Here is a 9,138-nt window from a genome sequence, read left to right as displayed (position 1 = left end):
GCCCACTGTATGTGGTGTTGGAGGAGTGGAAGTGATGTTGGAGAAGAAGTGTGTTGGAGGAAGTGGTTGTTGGAGGAGGTGGATGATGGTTGGAGAATGGTGTTGGAGGAATGAAGTTGGTTTGGAAGTGAAGTGGTGTTGGAGGAAGTGGTGTTTGGAGAAAGTGGTTGAGGAGTGTGTTGGAGGAAGTGGAAGTGGTGTTGGAGGCCAGTAGGAGGCACTCTCTGGTCAAAAAAATATATATAATTTTTTTTTTTTTTAAGTCTCCCAGGGCAGTGATTGGAGACATTTTCCTGTGTTTCAGATGACGTTAAATGTGTGTTCTGACTCTCTGTGGTTCCTAAAAGATTCCAATGCACTTATCGTAAGAGAAGGGGTGTTAACCACGCGTGTCCTGGATAAATCCCAATCCAGCCCTCACAGCTAATCATCCCCTGCCTTCCGATTGGCTCATTCCTCTCCCCATGTGAATATTCCCCAGGGCATTGCACTAAATGAGAGTGTTGACTTACCTTAAATAAAATATAGTAAAGATGGGAGATGCTCTGCTTTTGTTTTGTAATCAGCGAGCTGATATAAATACTATGCATGCCAGTCTAAGAGTTGAGGAGAGACTGACTGCATTACTTCTTCTTTTATATATAAGAACATTAACGTGTTGAAAATACCAAATTGTTTGTATAGTCAACTTACACAGCTCTGACACACACACTTATCCCACCAGACATGCCACCAGGGTCTCTTCACACAGTCCCCAAATCCAGAACATATTCAAGGAAACGTACAGTATTATACAGAGCCATTATTGCATGGAACTCCGTTCCTCATATTGCTCAAATAAACACCAAACCTGGTTCAACAAACAGATGAAGCACACCTCACGGCACAATGCTCTCCCTATTTGACCTGGATAGTTTGTGTGTGTATTGTGCCTTTTTGTAAAAAAAAATCTAATATTTATGTAGTTCTGTCTTTGAGCTGTTGTCTATCGATGTTTATGTTTTGTGTGGACCCCAGGAAGGGTAGCTGCTGCTTTTGCAACAGCTAATGGGGATCCTTAATAAATACCAACAATAGCCTTCATTTCAGTGAGTGTAAATCTTAACACTATACAATACAATGACATTCCAGTGAGTTTGTGCTTCACCAACTGTGAAACAGTTTGGGAAAGTCCTTTCCTCTTCAGCATGAACATGCCCTCGTGCACAAAAGCGAGTCCATACAGAAACGGTGTTGGAGATTGTGTGGAATAACTTGACTGCCTGCACAGAGCCCTGACCTCAACCTCATCAACGCCTTTGGAGAATTGGAACGCCGACTGCGAGCCAGGCGTAATCGCCCAACGTCAGTGTCCGACCTCGCTAATGCTCTTGTGGCTGAATAGAAGCAAGCCCCACAGCAATGTTCCAACATCTAGTGGAAGCCTTCCCAGAAGAGGGGAGGCTGGAATCAGGAAAGGGGGACCAACTCCAGAGTAACACCCATGATTTTGAATGAGTTGTTCATATTATCTACCTGATCTGACCTATATTCAGCACATTCTGGTATTCTGAGCATTCGGAAAGATTCAGGCCCCTTGACTTTTTCCACATTTTGTTAATTACAGCCTTATTCTAAAATGATATTAATTGTTTTTTTTAATCTACACACAATACCCCATAACATTTTTGCAAATGTATGAAATACCCACAATGACATCACAATGCCCCATAATGACCAACAAAAAACAGTTTTTAGAAATATCACATTCCATAAATATTCAGACCCTTTACTCAGTACTTTGTTGAAGCACCCTTGGCAGCGATTACAGCATTGAGTCTTTTGGGTATGACGCTACAAGCTTGGCACCTGTATTTGGGGAGTTTCTCCCATTCTTCTCTGCAGATCCTCTCAAGCCTGTCAGGTTGGATGGGGAGCATCGCTGCACAGCTATTTTCAGGTCCCTCCAGAGATGTTCGATCGGGTTCAAGTCCAGGTTCTGGCTGGGCCACTCAAGGACATTCAGAGACTTCTCTCCGAAGCCACTCCTGCGTTGTCTTGGCTGTGTGCTTAGGGTCGTTGTCCTGTTGGAAGGGAACCTTCTCCTAGTCTGAGGTCCTGAGCAGTTTTCATCAAGACTTCTCTGTACTTTGCACCTTTCATCTTTCCCTCGATCCTGACTAGTCTCTGCTGCTGAAATACATCCCCACAGCATGATGTTGCCACCACCATGCTTCATCATAGGAATGGTGGCAAGTTTCCTCCAGACGTGACGCTTGGCATTCAGGCCAAAGTGTTTCATCTTGGTTTCATCAGACCAGAGAATCTTGTTTCTCATGGTCTGAGATCCTTTGGTGCCTTTTGGCAAACTCCAAGCGGCTGTCATGTGCCTTTTACTGAGGAGTGGCTTCCGTCTGGCCACTCTACCATAAAGGCCTGATTGGTGGAGTGCTGCAGAGATGTGTTGCCTTCTGGAAGTCTTCCCATCTCCACAGAGGAACTCTGGAGCTCTGTCAGAGTGGTCACCTCTCTGACTTTACCACAGGTGGACTCCAATCAAGTTGTAGAAACATCTCAAGATGATCAATGGAAACAGGATGCACCGTAGCTCAATGTTGAGTCTCATAGCAAAGGTCTGAATACTTATGTAATAAGGTATTTCTGTTTACATTTTTTGTAAATTAGCAAACCTTTCTAAACCATTATGGGGTATAGATTGATGAGGGGTACATACAGTAACCATCTCAGCTCTTCTTCTCCTGTAAGATGTGTCATACTTCCTACCTCACAACACCTAGCAGCAACCCACCCTGCATCCCATCAAACCATCGGCCTGCATCTGAAGCTCCCTGGATGGGTGTTGGAGGAAGTGGAAGTGATGTTGGAGGAAGAGGAAGTGGTGTTGGAGGAAGTGGTGTTGGAGGAGGTGGAAGTGATGTTGGAGGAAGTGGTGTTGGAGGAAGTGGAAGTGGTGTTGGAGGAAGTGGAAGTGGTGTTGGAGGAAGTGGTGTTGGAGGAAGTGGTGTTGGAGGAAGTGGTGTTGGAGGAAGTGGAAGTGGTGTTGGAGGGCCAGTAGGAGGCACTCTCTGGTCAAAAAAAATATATATAATTTTTTTTTTTTTTTAAGTCTCCCAGGGCAGTGATTGGAGACATTTTCCTGTGTTTCAGATGGGACGTTAAATGTGTGTTCTGACTCTCTGTGGTTCCTAAAAGATTCCAATGCACTTATCGTAAGAGAAGGGGTGTTAACCACGGTGTCCTGGATAAATTCCCAATCCAGCCCTCACAGCTAATCATCCCCCTGCTTCCGATTGGCTCATTCCTCTCCCCATGTGAATATTCCCCAGGGCATTGCACTAAATGAGAGTGTTGACTTACCTGGTTAAATAAATATAGTAAAGATGGGGAGATGCTCTGCTTTTGTTTTGTAATCAGCGAGCTGATATAAATACTATGCATGCCAGTCTAAGAGTTGAGGAGAGACTGACTGCATTACTTCTTCTTTTTATATATAAGAAACATTAACGTGTTGAAAATACCAAATTGTTTGTATAGTCAACTTACACAGCTCTGACACACACACTTATCCCACCAGACATGCCACCAGGGGTCTCTTCACACAGTCCCCAAATCCAGAACATATTCAAGGAAACGTACAGTATTATACAGAGCCATTATTGCATGGAACTCCGTTCCTTCTCATATTGCTCAAATAAACACCAAACCTGGTTTCAACAAACAGATGAAGCAACACCTCACGGCACAATGCCTCTCCCCTATTTGACCTGGATAGTTTGTGTGTGTATTGTGCCTTTTTGGTAAAAAAAATCTAATATTTATGTAGTTCTGTCTTTGAGCTGTTGTCTATCGATGTTTATGTTYTGTGTGGACCCCAGGAAGGGTAGCTGCTGCTTTTGCAACAGCTAATGGGGATCCTAATAAAATACCAACAATAGCCTTCATTTCAGTGAGTGTAAATCTTAACACTATACAATACAATGACATTCCAGATGAGTTTGTGCTTCCAACTGTGGAAACAGTTTGGGAAAGGTTCTTTCCTGTTTCAGCATGACAAGGCCCTCGTGCACAAAGCGAGGTCCATACAGAAACGGTTTGTTGAGATCGGTGTGGAATAACTTGACTGGCCTGCACAGAGCCCTGACCTCAACCTCATCGAACGCCTTTGGGATGAATTGGAACGCCGACTGCGAGCCAGGCGTAATCGCCCAACGTCAGTGTCCGACCTCGCTAATGCTCTTGTGGCTGAATAGAAGCAAGTCCCCCACAGCAATGTTCCAACATCTAGTGGAAAGCCTTCCCAGAAGAGGGGAGGCTGGAATAGCAGGAAAGGGGGGGACCAACTCCAGAGTAACACCCATGATTTTGGAATGAGTTGTTCATATGTATCTACCTGATCTGACCTATATTCAGCACATTCTGGTATTCTGAGCATTCGGAAAGTATTCAGGCCCCTTGACTTTTTCCACATTTTGTTACATTACAGCCTTATTCTAAAATGTATTAAATTGTTTTTTTTCCCTCATCAATCTACACACAATACCCCATAACATTTTTGCAAATGTATGAAATACCCCACAATGACATCACAATGCCCCATAATGACCAAGCAAAAACAGGTTTTTAGAAATATCACATTTCCATAAGTATTCAGACCCTTTACTCAGTACTTTGTTGAAGCACCTTTGGCAGCGATTACAGCATTGAGTCTTTTGGGTATGACGCTACAAGCTTGGCACACCTGTATTTGGGGAGTTTCTCCCATTCTTCTCTGCAGATCCTCTCAAGCTCTGTCAGGTTGGATGGGGAGCAGGGAGCATCGCTGCACAGCTATTTTCAGGTCCCTCCAGAAGTGTTCGATCGGTTCAAGTCCAGGTTCTGGCTGGGCCACTCAAGGACATTCAGAGACTTCTCCCGAAGCCACTCCTGCGTTGTCTTGGCTGTGGCTTAGGGTCTTGTCCTGTTGGAAGGTGAACCTTTGCCCTAGTCTGAGGTCCGAGCAGGTTTTCATCAAGGACTTCTCTGTACTTTGCACCTTTCATCTTTCCCTCGATCCTGACTAGTCTCTGCTGCTGAAATACATCCCCACAGCATGATGTTGCCACCACCATGCTTCATCATAGGAATGGTGGCAAGTTTCCTCCAGACGTGACGCTTGGCATTCAGGCCAAAGTGTTTCATCTTGGTTTCATCAGACCAGAGAACTTGTTTCTCATGGTCTGAGAGTCCTTTTGGTGCCTTTTGGCAAACTCCAAGCGGGCTGTCATGTGCCTTTACTGAGGAGTGGCTTCCGTCTGGCCACCTACCATAAAGGCCTGATTGGTGGAGTGCTGCAGAGATGGTTGTCCTTCTGGAAGGTTCTTCCCATCTCCACAGAGGAACTCTGGAGCTCTGTCAGAGTGTGCACCTTCGACTTTACCACAGGTGGACTCCAATCAAGTTGTAGAAAACATCTCAAGGATGATCAATGGAACAAAGGAGCACCTGAGCTCAATGTTGAGTCTCATAGCAAAGGTCTGAATACTTATGTAAATAAGGTATTCTGTTTTACATTTTTGTAAATTAGCAAACCTTCTAAACCATTATGGGGTATAGATTGATGAGGGGGGGTACAACAGTAACCATCTCAGCTCTTCTTCTCCTGAAGATGTGTCATACTTCCTACCTCACAACAACCGCACACACCTATTAGGTATTTGACAGTTAATGACATGCTGATGGATATGATATTATGATATTGGTATTAGACACGCTCGATGTATTTGATATTGATCATAGACCACGTTCGACACCTAGCGAGCTCATTCGCTATTCCATTATCGATGTATGGTCAGGTATTATTGGACTTGTGTAGTAGTGATGACATTGTTGATGGATATCGGGTAATTATGACCCACGTTGAACACAATGGAATATGGATATTATTGAAGTGAACTATAGTTATATATATACATATAGATATCGTATTTTGATAGATATAGTGGAACTTTTATCTCTGATCATTGCGAGTTATGGACATGTTTGGCCGTATGGATATTGGATATTATGAACACGTTGATGGAATGGTTATTATGATATGGTATTTGATATCGGTGTAATTATGACATTTGTGCATGAGATTTCAGCTATTATGACATGTGCATGGAAGTATGGTATTATATGAGTATCGCACGTTGGGTAGTTGTTACTGAGACATAGGTTGGTCTTTTGTTCTTACATGGAATATTCACCATAAGGTATTATGAATTGTATGGCTATTCATGACCTGTTGGGTAAAAATGGCGATTAATATATGCATTCATCAAGATGAGTCAAGAAATCTGTTAACATATTATTAAAGGGCATTGGGCTATCTGACATGCACGATGATGTGATGATGGACTAGTTAGTTTTGTTGATTGGCTACACACTGGCTGAGATCATCGATACCCAGGTTGATGGATATGATTTAATTATATGGTGATGAGTTCATCTAGATACTTCTGTGGCTAGATATATGCATAGATAGTACAAGCATAACAGCGTGAAATGGACATTGACAAAGGATTATTACATGTTCGTATATGCGGATCTATAAGAAGATAAATAAATAGTGCATAATCTCACACACACACGAGACTTTATGAATGCTTCTCATGAAAAGCATCTCGACAATGCTCTACTGTGCAGTGTGAAATAAGATGTGAGAATTGGATCAATGATTGATTGAAGCATATACTGGTAAGTCTCTCGCAGAAATCATAGAAGTACTTATCATATTATGACATGATTGAGTCTGTTTGTGTATCTGAGACGTTAAAGCATATGCATTTAGAACGAGATTTAAATGGGATGATCCATAATTTAATCCACAAGGTTTTTTATAAAGTAGTTACTATTACCACGTTACAAAGTTGTGATAGTATTATCATCGAATTTTGCGGCGTAGTGTTATGACATCTGGCATATCTCAATGCAGGAATGATGAGGTTTGAACTATATCAATTATGGGGCTGTGTGGGTGACATTTATGAGACTATGGTCTCTGACGTGTATTATATGTATGAGTGACATGCTGATGAGATATGGATATTCATGATATGTATACTATGAACACGTTATGCATGGAATTGTCGTTATTATGGACCATGTTGATGGATATGTGATTACTGATTTTAGAATGGATATTATGAAGATTGGTATTATGACTTACGTTTGCATGGATATCTTGTATGCTGATGATATCGTATTCAGATATGGCTATCTATGACATTATCGGTTTGATGACGTGATGATGTATGGTATTATGTACACGTTGATTGGATATCGGTATGATTTATTGTACACGGTTGATGGATATCTATTTGATGACCACTGTTTATGGGATATGGTATTTATATAAGATATAAAAAATGGATATTTATGACATGTTGATGGATTAGGTTATTGATTGACATGTTGATGGATATGTATTATGACACGTTGAATGGATATGGATATGGTATGACATCGTTGATGGATATGGTATTATGATATGGTATTATGACACGTTGAGTGGAACTTGGATATATTATATGATGATATGGTATTATGACAGTTGATGGATATGGTATTATGACATGTTGATGGATATGGTATATGAATATGGTATTATGACACGGTCAGGTCGGATATTTGGATTGATGACCATGTTGATGGATATGTATTATGGAATGTATTATACCGTGCTCATAGGATATAAGAGGAATGTGTTCATACTATGGTATTATGACATTGATGAGTGAGGTATGACAGTGATGGATTGGTATTATGAACGTTGTGATGGGTTTATGATCACTGTTGATGGAAATGGAGAGTGATTGAATATGATGATATATGCGTATTATGACACCTAGATGGATAGTCATTAGTGACATGTTGACTGGATATGGCTATTAGATAGGACAGTTTGCACTGAGGATATTGGATATTATGACAGTCGATGGGATTTGGGTATTATGATATGTGGGTATTATGAGCACGATTGATGTCATTAGGGTATTATGACATGTTGATGGATATGTATTATCGAGTATGGTATTATGACACGTGATGATACGAATGACTATGGTATTATGACAGTTGATGGATATGGTATTATGACATGTTGATGGTATAATATGGTGATGTGGTATTGAAGTATAGAGGGGTTATAGTATGCACACTGTGATGGGATATTAAGGCGGTATTATCGAACAGTTTTAGGTGTACTGTATACGTATTAGTACTGTGTTCTATGGATATATGCCCAGTGGTATTTATGACTCTACTATTGATGGAGTATGCGAGGCTGAGATGATATGGTATTATGACACGGTCAGTGGTGATACAGAGCGAACACGGTATTATGGACATGTTTGAGATGGATACTGAACTATATCATTCTCGTAATAGAGTATATGGGATATTATTATGACATGTGTGATGGATATTGGGCGATGATGAGAGTATAGGTTATTATGACACGTTGATGGATATTGGTGATATATTTATGACGATGCTGATGGAAGGCATTATTGGGATAGTTATTGATATTCCGGTAATCTATAGAGACATTGTTCGATCATTGATACGCGGTGCATATGCGTATTGGTGGTCGATTAGGACACGATTTGGGTTTTAAGATCATAGAACACAGCGGATATCTCCCCTTAGGATTCGGACTAGTATGACAGGTTGATGGGATATTGAGTTATTATTGCATCTAATCTAGCGGATCTCCATGACACGCATAGAACGAATTACCAGGTATATTAATCAGACATCCTGTGATGGAATATCTTGAATATGAGTATTAATGACGACCGTGTTCGCCTATTGCGAAGAATTATTAGGTGGTATTAGATATGGTCAATGATGCAGCCATGTTTGATGGTAAGAACCACTGATGGGTTATTATGACTATTACTGGTCAGATAGACACATCTGTTGATTGTGGATATCTGTGGTATTCAGATTGGGTATTATGGACACGTTGAGGGAATTGGTATGTAGGACCATGTTGATGGATAATGGTTAGTTATGATATGGGGTAGTATGACATGTTGAATGCGATATTGCGATTAGACCATGCTTGAGGATATGGATTGATTGATATGGTATTGATGACATGTGATGGAGTAT

At 41.2% G+C, this 9,138-nt stretch overlaps 1 protein-coding gene across 1 annotated transcript in view; it reads left to right on the top strand.

Annotated features, from left to right (window-relative positions):
• Positions 1 to 9,138, top strand: part of LOC112075397 (presenilin-1) — a gene marked incomplete at its 5' end in the record, with an annotated part of 30,028 nt that overhangs the window by 7,395 nt on the left and 13,495 nt on the right. The window lies entirely within an intron of this gene.

The sequence above is a fragment of the Salvelinus sp. IW2-2015 genome, unplaced genomic scaffold, assembly GCF_002910315.2.
Source record: "Salvelinus sp. IW2-2015 unplaced genomic scaffold, ASM291031v2 Un_scaffold3136, whole genome shotgun sequence".
NCBI classification, from domain to species: Eukaryota; Metazoa; Chordata; class Actinopteri; order Salmoniformes; family Salmonidae; genus Salvelinus; species Salvelinus sp. IW2-2015.
The sequence above is the reverse complement of the archived record's forward strand: the minus strand, read 5'-3'. Positions and strand labels throughout refer to the sequence as shown.